The sequence below is a fragment of the Rhinolophus hipposideros genome (genome assembly GCF_964194185.1).
Source record: "Rhinolophus hipposideros genome assembly, chromosome: 12".
In the NCBI taxonomy this organism is placed as follows: Eukaryota; Metazoa; Chordata; class Mammalia; order Chiroptera; family Rhinolophidae; genus Rhinolophus; species Rhinolophus hipposideros.
In genome coordinates, this window is record NC_138058.1 from 48719432 (window position 1) to 48739303 (window position 19872).

The 19872-nt window shown below is 34.6% G+C and overlaps 1 protein-coding gene across 6 annotated transcripts in view; it reads right to left on the reverse strand.

The window, feature by feature from the left end:
- The window catches only part of EML4 (EMAP like 4), a 142076-nt gene that overhangs the window by 86102 nt on the left and 36102 nt on the right, over nt 1-19872 (reverse strand). The gene's annotated exons all lie outside the window — the stretch shown is intronic.

Consider the following 19872-nt stretch of genomic DNA (forward strand, 5'->3'; position numbering starts at 1 on the left):
AAAAATCACACTTCACTACTATACTCCCAAAAGCCCACAAAATACTGCTATGTAATTAGCAAAAGACTCTTTGCTGTTCCTTCTTTCCCCCTAATGTCCCAACCTCTTGAAGAAAAGGTATGGTTTCTACATAGCACATAGCTAATATTTGCCTTTAGTATATCACAAAAAAAATAATACTTAAAGTTTACTTATAACATAGAAATTACCTACTGCCTCCAAAGCTATGTGACTTTAGAGTACACTGCTGGGTCAATCAGAATTCACGGATATAGAAAGTTGAATTGCTATTGGCTAATTCACTATAAGCAGAAAGATTCAGGAGTGATTTTAGATCTTATTTATGAATGGTTTGGACTGGAGTGACATAAACAGAGTAAGGCAGAATGTGCCATTTTTCTCATACTGAGACAATGTGCCATACAGCTTCTTGAAAAGACCATTTAACTCAAAATTTGAGTTAAACACTCTCACCACTTAAAAAGCAAAGCTTTCACCATTTATTATGAAGCGGTAAACAATATTCACATTTAAGATTATATATGCCTACAGACCTCTCGGGCATACATATGTACTCTCTTCTGCCTTTAGGTATTTCAGGGACAAGCTTTGAGAAGTACTAATATGGAAAGAAAAGTTGGGTTTAATCTTCAATTTAGACTTCAAATTCTGGTTCCACATAAATCAGCTGCATAATCTCAGGCAAATGATTTTACCTCTTCGAACTTTAATTTCTTCATGTTTAAATAGGATCGTTATGAGGAAGGTGCCTAGGATACGTTTGACATTCAATAAATGTTTAACATATAACAGCAGAGTATAAAAGGTATATATATAAAATATAAAAGGTATATATAAAATATAAAAGGTATAATATAAAAGGAGAGCTTTGGGCACATTTGTTATATAAAGGCAGATTTGTCAAACTCTGAAATGCTTAAGAAAAGAACTTCCGTATTTCCCCGAAAATAAGACCTAGTTGAACAATCAGCTCTAATGCGTCTTTTGTACAAAGCAAAAATTAATATTATATTATACCTTGTATATTATATTATACCTGGTATTATATTATATTATACCCTGTATTATATTATGTTAAGGTATATTATATTATATTATATCATATCATATCATATCATACCTGGTCTTATAGTAAAATAAGACTGAGTCTTATATTAATTTTTGCTCCAAAAGATGCATTAGAGCTGATTGTCCGGCTAGGTCTTATTTTCGGGGAAACATGGTTATAAGAACAATTCAGTAGCTCAGTTTAGTAATTTTTATATGTTTCATTTCCACAGTGGTCTAGCGGAATTCTAGCTGACTCACATACTATGTATAAGGGTGTTATATTATGGTAACTATTTTTTTTAGTTTGCTCAGAATGCTTTCCCATTTTCCTTCTTCTAGGAAGAACACCAGCTCTTCTCCTTTGTGGAACTCCACTCTTTTTTGAGGTTCCTCTGGGCTGTCAATCTATGATGCTTCATTCTCTCCTCTAGCACCCCACACTATTAACAGACTGAAACACGTGAAATGGCCTTTTTAGTTGATAAAAACATATTTGCCTATTACCAATTTCATATGGCTCCATCTTTTTCTTTTTAAATTTATTGGGGTGACACTTGTTAGTAAAATTACATAGATTTCAGGTGTACAATTCTGTATTACATCATCTATAAATCCCATTGTGTGTTCACCACCAGAGTCAGTTCTCCTTCCATCACCATATATTTGATCCTCCTTAATATGGTTCCCTCTTGTACTACACCAAAGGTGTCTGATATGAGCTATGCCAAATGGAATCCTCCCAATTTTCCAGAAAAGGAGGTATAGCCCATCTCTTGGTTTGCCAGCTATAAGGAAACTGACCTAGGGCCATAAGGAAGAGATAGAGAGCCTCAATTGCTCCAAGCTCCAGCTCTAGTCTCTAAAGCCATGACCTTCAATTCTGAGAGCTGCTCTAACATTCATACTAATTCATTATGTAACCTAATAAATTCCCTTTTTGCAAGCTATCACTTGTAAGCCAAAGGTCTTAAGTCAGTAAATTACGTGGACATGCTTTTCTGGATTGTTCTCAATTTACAAAGGATGAGTTATATATTTAAGTTACAATCAATTAAAGTATTTGTGATTTTAATAAACAAATAATCTTAATTATTTTAGGAAGACAGCAAAGCCTGGTGGAAAGATTACCAGACTATAATGCGAAGGTTATATAGTCCTGGGTTTTAGCACCGACGTGGTAAATAGCTTTTACTTTTGCCAAGTCACTTAACTTTTATGAACTTTGAATTTTTTAAAAAATGACTAAGCTTTTTATTTTGTAAAACTTGGATAGTTACATGAAAGGTTGTTCAGCTTGTAAAAACCCTACCATTACCTGCTAGATACTGTGATAAGATACAAGGACAATTTTTCAAAGGGCATAACAAGCACAAAGTTAACTATTAACAATGTCCTGCATTTATATTGTACCTTTCACATTTATTACCTCATCCCCTTTCCTCACACTATCTATATTTTGTATTTGAGGAAACAGCTTGTGAAGGAAAATAGCTTGCCCAAGGTCACCAAACTAGTCTAGGTATCTGAGACTCAAAACTCTTGACTCACAATTCAAGTGTGCTTTACTCTATTTCACGTTGCATTCTAACAATAATCACAAGAGGACTGAATAAACATATATTTTTTTCATGAAGCCAACGAAGGGGTTTAAACTATTCAGTGATCTAACCAGATTTTTGTTTTAAAAACGTCATCTGGCTGCTGGGTGCGAATGGACCAAAACAAGACAAGAGTAAATGCGAGGGGAACAGGCAGGCTGCTACTGCAGCAACCCAGGTGACAGGTGATGGTGGCCTCGGCTAAGGTTCAAGTGGCCATGTGTCTCAATTTGCCCAGGACAAACACGTCTGCCATTTCCGTATAAATATTATCATAATGCTCCTTTCACTCTCAAGTTGCCTGGTTTGGATGATCAATTCCAGATCACAAAGAAGATGTAAAGGAGTATAATAGTTGATTTCTATAGTTCCTTATAGCTCTAAAATTCTAGAACCCCTTCCTGTCTAAAATCTTGGCTCCTCACCTTTTTAGGGGCAAGAATTGCTTCAGGAACCCAATAAAAGCTGTGGCATAGTGCATGAGCTCTGGTGTTACACTGCTTGAGTAAATCTGTTTGCTGCTTAGCAGCTCTTTGAATGGTTTCCGCATGTGTAATATCTCCATGCTAATGAGTTTGCTAATTAGTACTTAAGCCTGAGATTGTTAGATGAAATGACGCACAGCACACCGCCATATACTGAGGATTCAGTAAGTTATTATCCTGCATAGTGTTTTTTACTTCACTGTTCATTAATGCCACAAAATTGGAAATGACCTAAAGTCTCTGGATGGGTTAATAAGCTACGATATGTTCACACCAAAGAATACCATGCAACAATGTGATAGGTGTATAAGCTAAAAATTGAAAAGCTCTACGAGACAGTTTACGTGGAATAAACAAACTGCAAAACAACATATACTGAATAATTTATTAAAACACACGTGCACACCAAAACATACTTCTAAAAAATAAGCAAAAAACTTGATATTTATATAGGTATATAATGTACATATAGAAAAAAGTCTAGAAGCATACACATCAAACTGGTAATTGGGTTACTTCTGACTAGGAGAGATTAAAAGGATAGGGATAAAGGGAAATTTTTTAGTGTATTTCTACATTATCTGTATTTCACAATCAAAACATATCATGTTACTTATCATATGTTACTTAAACTTACATTGAAGCCAAAATGCATTGCTTCTGAAGCTTAGTTTTTTTAAAGTAAGTTTCCTCTAGGCACAGAGTTCCAATTTTATAAAGGAATTAGAGTGTGAGGCAATTAACTTTGCGCTCATCGACTACTAACGACTACTAACGCTAGAAAAGAGACTATCTTAAAGACCAACAACCCCTCCTGCTGTTTTATAGATAAGTAAACTAAGACTCTGGGAAAGTAAGTGCCTTACTCATGGTCACACAGTAAACTGGGATCAAGAGTTCCTTCCTTGGAACTCTAGAATTCATCACTCTTGCCTTTTCCAGTTTGAAAACTTTTTCTCTCCCAATCTCTAATGTACCACACTCTCTTTCACAATAAACTTTTTAGGAATACATCTGTTCAGTAAAAAGAATATATCTATTTTCTGGGGGCTTTTCTTAATCAAAGTATATTAGTTCCCTTAGTTCCTTTTCCTCACACCATAGTAGTTTCTTATTTCTTTGCTCCTTCTAAAAATAGTTTCTAGACTTGAGGGTTAAAGTATGAACTATAAGTGAATTCTCAATGGTCCTTAAACTCATGGGGGGGGGGGAAGAAGAGAGAAAGGATGTCCATAAACCTTTAACCATCAGTCTACTCAACTTATTAGCATGTCTCTTTCATTAGAGATGTAAGCAAAGGTATATATAACGAGTAAACTTTAACATTCAATATTACAGTTTTAAAACTACAATGATAGTTGTTCATTATTAATTTCCTAAAGTGAATGGTAATGTCTTCTGTATTGTCAAGAAATATGTGTTACCTTTGCAGATATATTGTATTGTATTCTAAATATCCTAAAGTTGGCAATCCAGCATATTAGAATGAGACATGCCTATAGCATTCTAGCACCTTATGAATGTCAATGATTTTATGTAAATCTTTCTAACATGAAATACTTTCTTGTCTTCCAAATAAGGGAATACAATTATAATGTCACTTGTCGATGACTAGGTCTTCACCGAGAATATTAATACTGTGTGCATAAAGCACTGTGATAAAATGATACCCTAGAAACTATTATATTTCAAATTAAATAACTGAAAGTACCACATTTTCAAATTTTGAATCTTTCATGATAGCTTACGTTTCCCTTTTTACAGATTGATTAACTATGCTGGTCTACCAGGAGTGCTGGTCTGCACTCCTTTCTGATCTAATTGCCTACAATATGGGTTATTGGATAACCAAGCTTTCTGAACTGTTTATAAGAGAAAACAAGCTCTGAAATTAGGACCTCTTCTATTTAAAAAATTGCTATATATGTAGAGAAGGAAAAAATAAATACAGACTCAGGACTAATATTTTGTCACTGGAGTCCCAGAAGAAGAGGAGAAAAAGAGTCTAGCTGAAAAAAAAAATATATGTGAAGAAATAATGGTTGAATTTCACAAGTTAAACTAAAATTTACAAATTAAGTATATATTGAAGTCCCTATCTCCAACACACACACACACACACACACACACACACACACACACACACACACACACTAAATATATTAAAGAATTAAAAGCAAAATTATACAACCTTTAGAAAATATAGAGACTATCTCCATATCTAGCAAGTAGAGGAGTTTCCTACATAAGGTACAGAAAGTACTACTCATAGAAGTAAAGACTGATATTTAACTACATTAGAATTAACAGTGCATGCTCACTAAAAGACACAATAAAGAGAAAAGGCAATTTACAAACTGGGAAAAGATAGCTGCGACATGTATAACTGGTGAAGGATTAGTATTCTGAATAAAGAATTCCTGTAAGTCGATTAGACAAACAATTCTATAGAAAAAATTTAAAAGTCTTGACTAAGTATCTCATAAATGTATCAAATGAGGCTCAAACACCTCATTAATAATCTTGGAAAGGAAAATTAAAACCACATGAAATACCATTTTATTCTCACCAAACTGGTAAAAAATTTAAAGTGTTACAATATCAAGTATTCCCAAGGATACAGAATAACATGAACTCGCACACATTACTGGTAGGAGGTAAACTGTTTCAATGACTTTGGGGTGGGCAAAAAAACAACTCTGGCATCATCCCGTAAAACTGAAGATGCACACATCCTATGACTGCACTCCTAGGTGTACATACCCTGTCTTGCAGCCGGGTTGGCGAACTTTTTCTGTAATAGGCCAGATAGTAAATCTTTCAGGCTTTGGAGACCATACAGTCTCTGTAGCAACTAGTCAGACCTGCTTTTATAACACAAAAACAGCTATAGATAAATATGTAAATGACTGGATGTGGCTATGTTCCAATAAAACTTTATTTACAAAACAGGTGGCCTGCCAGGCAGTTTCCCAACCTCTGCTCTTGCACACATACATATACCAAGAGACATGTTCAAGAATGTTCACAACAGCAGTTCGTAACAGAAACAAACTGGAAACCTAAATGTCCACCAACTATAAATTTGGTACATAAATTGTGATGTAACTATAGGCTACAGATAAAAATAAAAATAAATGATGGTAAAAACAAACGATGGCTACATCATATACAAATCTCAGGAATATAACGACGAGTGCAAAAAGCAAGTCAGATGAACTTTACATAAAGTTCAAAAAATATAAAAGTAAATAATATGTATTGTTCGGAATAAAACTATACAGCAAGGGAATAATACATACAAAATTTATGACAATTACTTCTGATGGTCTAGGGCCGGGGTAGTACAGTATAAGGTGATGTCCACAGATTATAGAACATCTGTGTCATAAAAACAATGAAAACATATTGTATTATACTTTTTTGGGGGGAGGGAAGTTGAGTGATTTATCTCTTCTGAAAGAGGTTAGGGGATAAGGATAACTGCATTACATAATTGATTTACTCACTTTTTTTTTTTTTGAGACCATGAAGCCATTATTACAGATTAAATTCCAAAACAGGTAAAAATGGAGTTGCACTTCCAAAGAACCCTGACGTTTTGTGTCAAAAAACAACTAAATCAGATGATTTTTATGTTTGATTGGAGGGCTAATGGTATGACCCTAAGATTAGTCATTACCTATGAAGCTTTGGGGAAAAAAATAGTCCACTTCGAAAAAGTATATGATATTATACAAAATACCATCCAAAAATCAAGTATGAAAACTGGTCTGTGGTCTCCCCTCTCTAAAGCACTGCGTTAGGGCACTGGGCCGGCCTTCTGTGGAGAGTGTTAACGGCAGATGAGTAGAGGATGAGAGGAGCTAATAGGGGTGGGTGAAGAACCATGAGAAAACAGCAACACAAGCATGCATTGTTTAGTTTTTTAAAAAGCACTAGCCCAAAGGACTATTAATACATGACTTATTAAATAAAGGGTTGTTGCATTATGGTGTATTATGTAGGTCTCAAAAAGGATGGTGTACATTTATAATCGTAAGTGAGTAAATTTATTAGGTAGGAGTGACAACATACTAAGGAGAGAAAAAACATGCAGGGTACATTTATAGTATATTTTATATCTGTGTAGAACTGTGTATCACAGGTATACATACATATACTGATGTGTAGAGAGACTGGAGGTCTCTGGGAAGTGGGATGTTTGCTTCTTTATACTCTTTTAGACGACTTTTCTACAAAATAAAGTTCTTTATAAACAAAATTTAAATTATCTTCTCAGTGAAAAACAAAAGCAAAGGTAACTCTGTTGGTGATGTAAACATATTTAGTAATGCACCCAAATTTTCAACACAAGTTTGGTTAATTTGTAGATCTTTATGCATAGTGAATGAAAACATTTTTGTAAAAATACAAGTATCATGATGTTCAAAGAGTATCCTCAGGCTAATGAGAGACATAAAAATCAATACAACACATCCAAAGGAAGACCTTGTCTTTAAACATTATTTCCTCAAAACACAAAACAAAATTACAACTGATTTTTCACATTAATAATTCACATCAGAAAGCATTTATCAACTTAAATTATTTTGTTGTTTTGTTCTAAAATGGGATTGTATTCAAATATTGTCACATACAGACAAATATTTAAATACTATATCAAGAAGTCATGCACTATAAATTCTATAACAGCTAAGATGTGTTTTTAGAAATAAACCATAAGAAAATATACTCATAAAAACACAGCAGCTCACATGAAGATGTATTTATACAAAAATTAATGTTTGCTAATCAAATTTTTCTCTCAAAGCAGTTTTAATTAAATAAGACATTTTAACTGTTAAAGCGTGGATATTTTATTTCTTTAGTAAATGACAATATTAATTGCATCCAGTTAGCAATATGATTATATGAAAATATCTAATTTTGCCTGATCATGGCATTGTACACCAGAAGCTAAACATTAATGAATGCCAACTATAATTTAAAAAAAATATATATCTAATTTCTGGCTTCAATGAAATAACATAAATAATGTTGACTTATTCTCTATTTTTAAAAACTAAGTTTGTTTTTCCCTTGTAAGATATTCTTACCAAAAATTCATCTAGCATAAACTAAGAGAGAAATTGTGTTAAGTAAAAAAATTAAAAACAAAAACGTTTTGCTACAGTACTCTGAGCATGATGGCTGGTCCTAGGGAAGGACCGAACTTCCTTCTATCACCAGAATTCACTCACAATTAAAATGGCCTTTATCAAAGTCTTGCTTAATTTAACACAGAAAAACAGATAATTCTGTTTTTGATGAAGTTTTTGATTAGATTTCATAGAATCAAACGTCAAGATTAATTACACAATTTCTAAAATCAAATCCACATAAACTGCCAAGAAATTGATTTGCTATTATTTAAGAAAGGCACTTTTTGATTATTTTCCTTTAAAAGCTGCTGTTTTAATTTTTCCCCCTTAAGAATAATATAATGGCCATATTTTTGGGGGGAGGGCAGGGAAAGAACAAGTTGAGCAAAGCCCACTCTGCCCTCACAACTGGAATATATTTGTTTATACAGTGGTTACAGTCTTAAATATTTTATGAAAGTATGCAGGCAAATATTTATGCCCTTACTGGCACATATATTTAAAGGGAGGAGGAAAAACAAAAAAAAGGCAGGCATCTAGAATCACTCTCAACTCCTCAGACTTCTCGTGTCACTGAGTCACAAAGTTTGTGAGACAGGTCTGATTTCCTAGGAAAGGAGACATACATTACCAGTGCAGAAGTTCGTAAGTGTAGACGAACCACACACTGAAGCGGGACCAGGCAAGCTGTCTTCCATTCTTGCCACTTACAATGGGTTCTAAGTTTCCTGCTGTCTTCCCAGATAGGTGCAGAGCAAATCGCAGCTCTCTAAATCTCATGACATACTTTACATTCTGAGGAAAGCCTCCGGTCCAGATGGCCTACCACAAAGCACTTCTATGTTGGCACAAATAAAAACTTCTTAACATAGCTCTTCTCCTGGCCCTTTGCTCTCTGAACTAAAGAAGTTTTCTACTTATTTGTAGAGAGAGACAAAGAAACTGAAGGAGAGAGAGCAAACAGAGCAGGCAGGCAAAAGGGGGTAGAATACAGACAGAAAAACTTGGGCTGCTTTGGGGAGTGGCTAAACCCCAGGGAGAAACACACGAACTAATGAACCACATGAAGATTCACGACAACAATTTCGTTGTCCTCGGGCACTACTTTTCTCATCTTCTTTTACTTGGTTAAGCATGAAGTACCATTGTTTCAAATACAAAAATAGTTTTTGCGTTCTGAAACTGAAACACACAACATACTAAATAGTTTCTATAAATAACGTTAAACACAACATACTAAATAGTTTCTATAAATAACATTAAAGCCCCCAAAGTGAGTATTCTCTCTACTAAGAAATAAACAATGTGTGTGCAAAGTAGCAAGTCATATTTCCTTCTTCCTTTCGTTTTTGTTTAAAATAAAATGAAACCCTCAAACTGCCAAGAAACTGAAAGAATTGTCATTTTTCATTGATTTTTAAAACCTAAGTGTCAAGACCTACATGGCTGATTTATTACCATTTCACTAAAGTAAGATAATGGATGTCATTAACAATGAGAACAGTCATTTTTCTTAATTCCCTAACTTTCCAAATTATTTAAAAATAATACAACTGCCCTAGCAAGCAAGCTATAATAAACAATTTAGATCTGGTCAGCTATTCCAATTTTAAACCACGCATACTCACAATAATGTAAATGTATAAGGGAATACAAATTATAAATATCTTTAATCTCTCTTATAATACCATGTAAAACCAGGTAAAAGTTAATGAATGCAACATGTATTTATTCTTTTGATAACTACTTCTAAAGCTAATCAAAGAACAAATTCATGGAAATAAGTGTCAAAACAAAGCTATTGGCAGTTTACCTCTTGTATTTGTTGCTTTTAAGCTTTATATTTATAATTAAGAAAAGCAAATTTAAAAGTAAAACAGAAAGATGACTGCTATCAATACACACCAATACAATATTGTGAAATGGATGAAACCTAAACCAAACTGAACGTTAAGAGAAGCACCACAAAGGTTGAGATAGGATAAACTAAAACAACAAAAATGATAAAAGACAGGGGAATGAAACAAATGACCCAGATAAATAGTCACAAAAAGCTTTTATGGAAAAAAAAGTGTTTTCTCAAGTGAGACTTGGGAAAGTACTTCACTTTCGATTAATAACTGGTACAGATTCATCAAAGCATAGGAGCTACTTGAAAAACAGGAGTTAAGTGGGCTGAGAAGTGTGCAATATGTTTGGAACAAAGGACATTTAGGGGAGACCACATAAAATAAAAGCAGACAGAATGGGAAATATAATGATAGAACAGAAATGTGGTATGCCAGGCACAGACTAGAAAGTTCAAATTCTTATTGATTGGTGAGAAGCTTTGAAGCAGATTAAATGTTACCGTATTTCTTGTCAATCACCAGACAAATTTTTAAAAGACTGTGGTTTTACCATTCAGGTGTCAAACTACTCTTTACAACAAATGTAATCCAGTTAAAGGACCTCTTAACCTCCTAATGACTGATAGCCTCCTAAGGGTAGAAAGGCTGTCAAAAAGTAACCCAGTTCTTTCTAACTAGTAACATAAAAAGTCTTCTCTTACACATCACAGTATACTAAAGCTTCTTTTCACCACTCTCATTTGTAGATTACTACTATTTTGTAGATGATACACTTTGGGCATTCCTTTCTTCTCAAATCAAAATCTGATTTAATGCCAGAAAGTGTGTGATTCCTAATCTCAGTTTAGTTTCTGTCATTTTCTCTCTTTACTATTATAGTCAAATATCTTTTTCAAAAGGCCTAGTCACTCACTCACTCATTCATTCAAGTATTAGTTCTATTACATATAGAAAATTTTCAAAATGCTAATGAGAATCGAAAACAATTTTAGCACCAGATTTCCCCACTAGAAATTGGAAGTAAAAGGAAAGATTTAAGAGATGCTCCTCAAGACACAAAACTGATGAAATATGGTCATTTTTTTAGATGAGAAAATGAAAAGATCCCTGTTTCTATTTGGATGACAGAGTAAATAATTAGGTAAATTCACTGAGACAGGCAATAAAGAAAAAGAAACAAGGTGAGAAACAAAGAAGTAGAATGAGCAACTCGTATTGGACCTGCTGAGTTTGACATCACTAAACAAAAGTATAACTAAGTCTTGGGTTTAAGAATGAAGTCTACACTAGAGATGTACAGCTAGCAGCTATATTAGGATATAATCAATAGCTGGAGTCATGAGAGCTGATGACAAAATAAGAAGGGGGCCAAGGTTATTTTAAGGGCAGCCAGAATAAAAGAAACCTGTAGAGAATATAGAATTAAAAACTGTCAGAAAGATAGTCATATATTCAGGAAAAGAGACAAAATTCCAAAGACTGCAAAGACATCAAAAGACAAGGGCTGAAAATGGTCCACTGGATTTGGCAATTAGGGAACCTTTACCAGATTAGTTTCAGTGGAGTGATGGGGACAAAAGAACGACTGCAAAACACTGAACTGCCACTGAGGGGTAAAGAAGTCTTTTAAAGGAATCTGAAGATGGAAAAGGGGAATAAATGGGGTGGGGGGAGTGTATTGTACAAGGCTGATGACAGGTTTTTCTTCCATGGAGCACTATAAACACAGGGTTTGGGAAAGGAACCAATGACAAAATTATTTGTACTACGTAAAACCAGAGGGCATGTTAGTAGACAGAGCAAAACTCTAGTGTTAGAGAAGAAGTGGAGGGCAAAAAGAAAACACAAGCCAAAGAATGAATCTTGAAAAAGGACACAGTTTAATCAAAGAATTAAGGGGAGAAGATGAGAATAAGCACAGATGTTTGTTTTATACCGAAATTTTAATCTGTGAAGCAGGAGACAAAGTCACCTGCTCAGTGGTGCTGGTGAAATTGCTTAAGCCGAGTGGTCAGTGTGGAATGGTCTCTACCATCTGACGCATGAAGGATATTGTTAATTATCTTTTAATAAAGCTACATTTCAAACTCCCAACTAAACTGTGAAGTCCTCTAGGGCAGAGGCTACTTTTTAAATTCTCCTCCACAGCTGGAAAGAACCACATGTAGCAGTAGTAACTCTGCAGTGGTTGACGTATTGCGACCATCGAGCAAAGAGGACAAAACAAGGGGTGAGACAGAGGTGCCTATTACCTTAGTGACAGGCAGAGGGTTGGGGTTGCTTTACAAGAACCGAACCCCTTAGAAGTTTCACAAAGCTGGGAGGAAGATCCACACGAAACAATTTTAGCCAATGATCTTCTGATAGAAAAGACAGGTATCTCTCCGCTACTCCCTTCACTGCCCTAAATATTTCCTCCTTTCTTGGATTCTTTTTCTGAACAGCCCCCATTCCTCTTTTGTACCTGGACTTCAATGCCATCAATCTACCTACCTAGCCACCTGCCTACTTTCTTCCCCCCTCTGCCACAATATGCAGAAAATGAAGTATATGTTTGTTCTTGTTGTTGCAGTATTAGAGATTTAGCCCAAACAAGAAGTTAAATATTTTTGCAATACTGGACCTCAACCCCAGGACTCCAGACAGAGTTACTCGTATTTCACTACATATTATTTTTATAAGTAAATGAGCTAAAATACTTATATTTCTCATTTAAAAAGTTCACTTTAGGGCTGGCCCAGTGGCTCCGGCAGTTGGAGCTCCGTGCTCCTAACTCCGAAGGCTGCCGGTTCGATTCCCACATGGGCCAGTGGGCTCTCAACCACAAGGTTGCTGGTTCAACTCTTCGAGTCCTGTACAACTAGCAACAGCTACTGGACCTGGAGCTGAGCTGCACCCTCCACAACTAAGACTGAAAGGACAACAACTTGAAGCTGAACGGCACCCTCCACAGCTAAGATTGAAGGGACAACAACTTGACTTGGAAAAAAAGTTCTGGAAGTACACACTGTTCCCCAATAAAGTCCTGTTCCCCTTCCCCAATAAAATCCTTAAAAAAAAGTTCACTTTAATCTCCTCCCTGATTCCTCTGACAATCGCATTGCTTTCTGTAGTATTCAGTCCTAAACTCACTCACATATTCCCTCTCCTCCTCCCTCACTGAATGAGTCATCATCCTTTGGTAGAAAATACAGCATCTGTCTCGCTTTAAGAAAAATACCGTGTCAGTTTTCATTAAAATTGCTCCTAGAATCCAAAGTTCATTTGTAACTGAAAACGGATTTAATATGTATATAGTGGTTAAGAATACAGTGCTAGACTTAGACTATCTGGATTCAAAAACTGGCTTCACCATTTACTAATTGAATAACCATGAGCAAGACTTTTAATCTCTCCATGCCCCAGTTTCTTCAACATGAAAATGAGGCTAAGGGCACCTAACATGTAACATTATATAAAATTTAATTAGCTAAATTAGTAAAGAACATTTTAAAAATGACAGTAAAATAGTAAAAGTCTTATAAATGTTAGCTATTACTAAAATAATTATTAAGATTCTAAAATAAAAGCCCAGTAAACCCACACCTAGATTGCTTTAATTCTTAATGAACAGTCAGATTTGTAGGATCAAGAACCTAACTGGTCAAAAATTTACTGAAACAATCTCTGAAACACCATCAGGAAGAGATGCTATTTTACTAATTATTTAATCACTAAACTCCATTACACTATCAGAAAGTTAAAAAGACTAAATTGGGCTTATCAGGAAAGATTCAAAACAACGCAAAGATGTATGTTATTTATTTGATAATCACTGTTAACATTTAGCGAACTTCTAATTATATGCCATTCATTGTTAGGGTTTGAATAAGATGGCCTCCAAATCTAAGAGGCACAGATGAGTGGGAGAGAAAGAAATGTAAACAAATAAAGACAATAAAATAGTATACAACAGTTGCCCTGATAGGTATATACCAAAAATAGTGGGAGCCAAAGAAGCAAGTTAGTCAATTTTTAACAGGAAGGAAGAATCAAAGTCTGGTGTCTGAAACAGGTTAATTTTATGGTAAAAGAAAAATATTAATGAGAATTTTTCTGAAGACAATGCAATTGGAGACTCACTATGTAAGCCTATAAAACATCAGGCAAAAATATAACTTTTAAATAATAAGATTACGATATAACCCAACTGATATGATTGTTAAGTATTGAGTATTATATTTTAAATGAGAAGCTTTAAGTACATGATAGTTTAGCCTATTTAAAAGAAAAGGGGGGGGAGGAGGAAGAGGGAGAGGCAAGGAGAGGAAGAGACCCAGAGAAAACCTATTAACAACCACAAGTTGTATCTAGAAAACTCATCAATTTCATTCGTCAAACTATGTAACTGAAGGGTTTATGTACTGCAGTATTTCATACAAAACTGAGTTCTTGGACCAAGAGCAAGTTTAGGGTTTTTCTTTTGGGGGGAGGGACAGTAAAAGAAATAACCTTAACAGGCCAATATAAATTTTGAAAGTAGGTAGAATATAATCCTTTAAAAAATTAGAAGAGAAGGGACACTATTTTATATGTATACAAAACTGAAAATGGAAAAGACAGTAAAAGGCCCAAGAAAATCCTGCTTTCTTTTTGAGTGGATTCACTGTTGAACATCAGAGAAATTTTCTGGGATTCTGCTCCTACAATCAAAACTGTATGTTTATACAGCTGCCCGCCAGCACAGGCCAAGTGTTCTGGCTGAGAATTGTGTGCATACGGGCATCTTTATCTTAGAAAGTAAAAGTATCTGGAAGATCTAATAGATTGACTATTTTCTGAATGACTTTCAGCATAAACCCAAACTAGCAAGAACTGTCTTTCTAATCTACTTGCAAATATGCCTAGGACATTCAAACAATAGGAGATCCAAAACATTATTAGATAACCATAAAGGTACAATTAACACATAACCGTAAAAATCATTAGCACTCATTTGTCATTTAATTTAGGTAGCATTATTTCTTTAAAAATGTTTAGATTTCCACAAAGCATTCATTCTACATTTTACCGGGTGGTTAGTTTGTCAGACACCATGTTAAATCCCAAGTACACATTTAAGTTCAGTTCTCTCCACTTCAAAAAGTAAAAAAGTTTAAAAGCACAAATTGAAAAGATATTATAACACATATAAGAGATATGTAAGTATTGCCTACAGATCAATAAGACATCAACCTAATGGAAAATGTGAAAAAGATATGACTAGACAAACCTCTGTTTGTAGGGAAGAAGGAATGATGGATCAGCCTCACCAGTAATTCGGGACATACAAACTAAAATCACAAGCTACTATTTCACACTCATTAAGTAAACAAAAACTGTAAACTCTGACAATACCAAACGTTGGCATGAGAACTTTTATACATTCTGAAGGGAAGTGTACATTACCAGACTACTTGGAAGAATAATCCAGCAAGATTTACTAAATTTGAAGGTATACTTACTCTACAATCCAACAACCCCACTCTCAAAACTAGGCTATGGACTGACCAGACATTTCTCCAAGGAAGACATACAAATAGTCAATAAGTACAGGAAGGGACGTGGAGAAATTAGAACCTTTGGCTACGTATACCCAAAAGAACTGAAAGCAGGGCCTTAAACAATTAATTGTACATTGGTGTTCATAACAGCACTATTCACAAGAGCCAAAAGCTAGAAACCACCCAAATGTCTATCCACACATGAATAAATAAAATGTGGTATAGGCATACAACAGAGGATCACTCAGCCTTAATAAGGAATACCATTCTGACACATGCTACAACCTGGGTGAACCTTGAAAAGCCAGACACAAAAGAGCAAATATTTTATGATACCACTTGTATGAGGTATGTAGAATAGGCACATTCATAAAGACAGAAAGTAGAAAAGAGGTTCCCAGGGGCTGGGAAGAGGGGAATGTGGAGTTATTTTTTAGTGGATACAGAACTTCTGTCAGAATGCGAAAAACGTTTTGAAAATGGATAGGGGTGATGGTTGCACAACACTGCAAATTGTACACCTAAAAATGGTTAAAACAGTAAACTTAATTTTATGTATACTTCATCATAATTTAAAAAGTTCACAACGAGATGGCACTTCTCACTCATTAGGATGGCTATAATCAAAATGACAGTAAGTTGGTGAGATTGTGGAGAAGTGGAACTGTCACACAGGCTGGTGGGAATGCAAATGGTGGAGCCCCTTTGGAAAACAGTCTGGCAGTTCCTCAAAAAGTTTAACATAGAGTTACCATATGACTCAGCAATACCCTCCTAGACATATGCCCAAAAGAAATGAAAACATATGTCCACACAAAAGCTTGCACATGAATGTTCATAGCAGCAATATTCACAAGAATCAAAAAGTGGAATTTGGTCTTTACTATCGAAGCTTTCAAAGATGCAAAAATCCTCAAAAAAAGTATTACTGGTAGCCAACTAAATGCAATTATATATATATACTATATATATATATATAGTATATATATATGTGTGTATATATATATATATAGTATATATATATATATGTGTATATGGTCACAGGATATGGAGTACAGCATAAGGAATAGAGTCAGCGGAAATGTTAACAGCTGTATACAATGTCAGAGGGGTAGTAGAGTGGGGGAAGGGAGTTATCACTTTGTGAGGGGTGTAAACGTCTATTACATTGTTTTATACACCTGAAACTAATAAAAAATAATTATACATAAAAAAGACAAATCACAACCAAGCTGAATTTATTGTGATCAATGAAATTTAGCTCATGAACAGAAAATAAAATCATGTTCATTTCAACAGAGAAAAGGCATTTCATAAAAATTTAATATCCATTCAACACAAATATGTTAAATGTTATCAACAGAAGGAAACAGTCTTAATCTGATAAGAAAGCATTATAACTGATCATATTTTCTGCATTTCTGTCTCTTTAGCTAAACACACATATAACTATTTACGTGTGCGTATGTAGGCCATCTTAAGTGCTCCTCTTAGAATGTGACTGACAGACACGCCGTTCACCAAAAGGCAGAGTCTCTGTTCCTTCCTCTTTCTGTGTGGGGGGGCTTTTAACTACTCCAAGCAGACTACGGCAGAAGTGATACATATGTGACTTCTGAGACTAGGCTGTAAAAAGGATACAGCTTCCATTTGGCTTTCTCTCTCCGTGGGAATGCTTGCTTTAGGACAGACGAGCTACCATGCTATGAAGTTCACACTCGCCCACGTGAGGAGGCCACATGGTCTGACTCAGGTGGAGAGGAAAGGAAGTTCCCTGCCAAGAGCCAGTATCAAAAACCAGACACATGAGTAAAGGAGCCTGCAGATGACTCCTTCCCCCTGCCTGTGAATCTTTCAGCCAAGGCCTCAGACAACACAGACCAGAGACAAGCACTCCATGGTATGCCCTATCTGAATTCCTAATTCACAGAATCTGTGTTCATAATAAATGGCTGCTTTATGCCACTAAATTTTTAATTGATTATGCAGCCATATTTACTGGAACAGGCATGTAACAAAAATCACCAAAAAACTACAACATTATATTTAATATTGAAATACTGAAAGTTTTCCTTTTGAGATAGGAAACAAAACACTCTCACCACTTCTATTCTGTGCTGCAGTCAGTAAGATAAGAGAAATAAAGATTAGAAGAGAAATAAAAATATCATACAGACAATATAATTATATATTTAAATCCCCAAAATATACAGATAGCTTATTAGAATTAGCAGGAAGTTTAGCAAGTTGGATGAACATAGATCAATACATAAAATCAACTGTATTACTGTATCTTAGCAAAGAACAAGGAGAAACTTTTTAAAGGTATCATTTATAGTAGTCAATAAATAATAAATACTTAGGAATAAAAATAATGATGTTCAAGACCTCTAAACGTAAAACTAGTAAATGTTGTCAAGAGAAAATAAATACCTAAATAATTATATAAATGTACTTGTTCATGGATTGAAGACAATAAAATAATGCCACCTTTATCCAAACTGATCTGCAAATTTAATGCAATATGAAAAAAATTCCAACAGTTTTTGTATGTATATGTAAGTGTGTGTTCACACACATGTGCATGGAACTTGATAAGCTTATTTTAAAATTTATGTGGAAAAGCAAAGGGTCAAGAACAACTAAAACTCTCCTGAAGAAAAGGAAAAAGGTAGAAGCACTTGCTCTGTTAGATACCAAGACTTATTATGAAACTATAGTAATTGAGGCAAAGATAGACAAATAGACTCATGGAATTAAAAAGAGAATCCCAAAATAAACATACTCACATAAAGACCAAAGGTGGCACTTTAGAGATCTAAGGAAACAAGAGTCATGACAATAAATAATGCTGGGTCAAATGGATTTCCATATGGATAAAAAAGAAAGAAAGAAACTTGACCCACACCTCACAGTACATATAAAAATCGATTTCAGGTGCACTGCAGATCTAAATGTGAAAGACAAACAGTAAAGCTTTTAGAAGATAAATGGGACACAGAAATTACTACTGATAAAGGAAAAGATTGATAGCAGAACCAATCTTCAAACTGAGAATGTCTATTCATAACAAGATACCATTAAGAGTGAAAAGGCAAGCCAGAACAGGGTGAAGTAGTTGGAACATATAACTGACAAAGCGCTCACATCCTGAATATACCAAGAATACCTACAAATCAATTAGAAAAAGACAGTCCAATAGAAAAATGTACGGTAGACTTGAATATGAACTTTACAAAACAGGACATCCAAATGGCCAATAAATAGGTATATAAAAGGTGCTCAACCTTGTTAGTAATCAATACAATATGAAACCACAATAAAATACCATTACACAGTCACTAGATCGCTTAAATTAAAAAGACTAAGAATATCTAGTGTTGGTGAAGATGTGGAGCAACAGGAACTCTTGGAACTGCTTGTGGGACTATATACTGGTACAACCAATACGTAAAACCATTTTGGCATTACCTATTATAGTGGAATAAACACTTTGCCTGTGACCCAGAAATTCCAGTCCTATGATTATGTTCAACAGAAATGTGTACACATGAGTACCAGGATATGTACAGGAATCAGATATGTGCAGGAATCAGAGCATTATCTGTAACAGTCAGACACAGGAAACAAAGTAAATATCCATCAATATTAGAATGGACAAATAAATTGTTGCATATTCATATAACCAAATATCATTCAGCAATGATACTGAATGAACTACAGCTACATACAACGTGGATGAATCTTACAAATATAATACTGAGCAAAAGAAACAAGACATAAAACATATGCCTTATGAACCCACTTACATAAAGTACAAAAACAGGCAAAACTATTCTATATTGTCAGAAATCAAGATAGCAGTTATTTTTGGAGATGTGAGAAGGTATAGTAATGGGGAGAAGCATAATCAAGGGAGTCTTCTGGGGTGCTGAGTATGTTCTCTTTCTTGACCTGGATTATGATTACATGTGTTATATGGCAATAAAAAAGGTTTTTAAATGTTAAGCTCATACCCCCAATACATGTATATTTTTATACACGTACTATTATGCTAATATGTTGTGAACTTATAAAACATAAAAATTAGACATTTGAAAAGTACGGAATAAAGATAAAATAAATATCTTAGATGTCCTGCTAACAGTGATAGCTTCCTACTTTCATTAGTTTGTGTGTGTGTGTGTGTGTGTGCTGGAAAA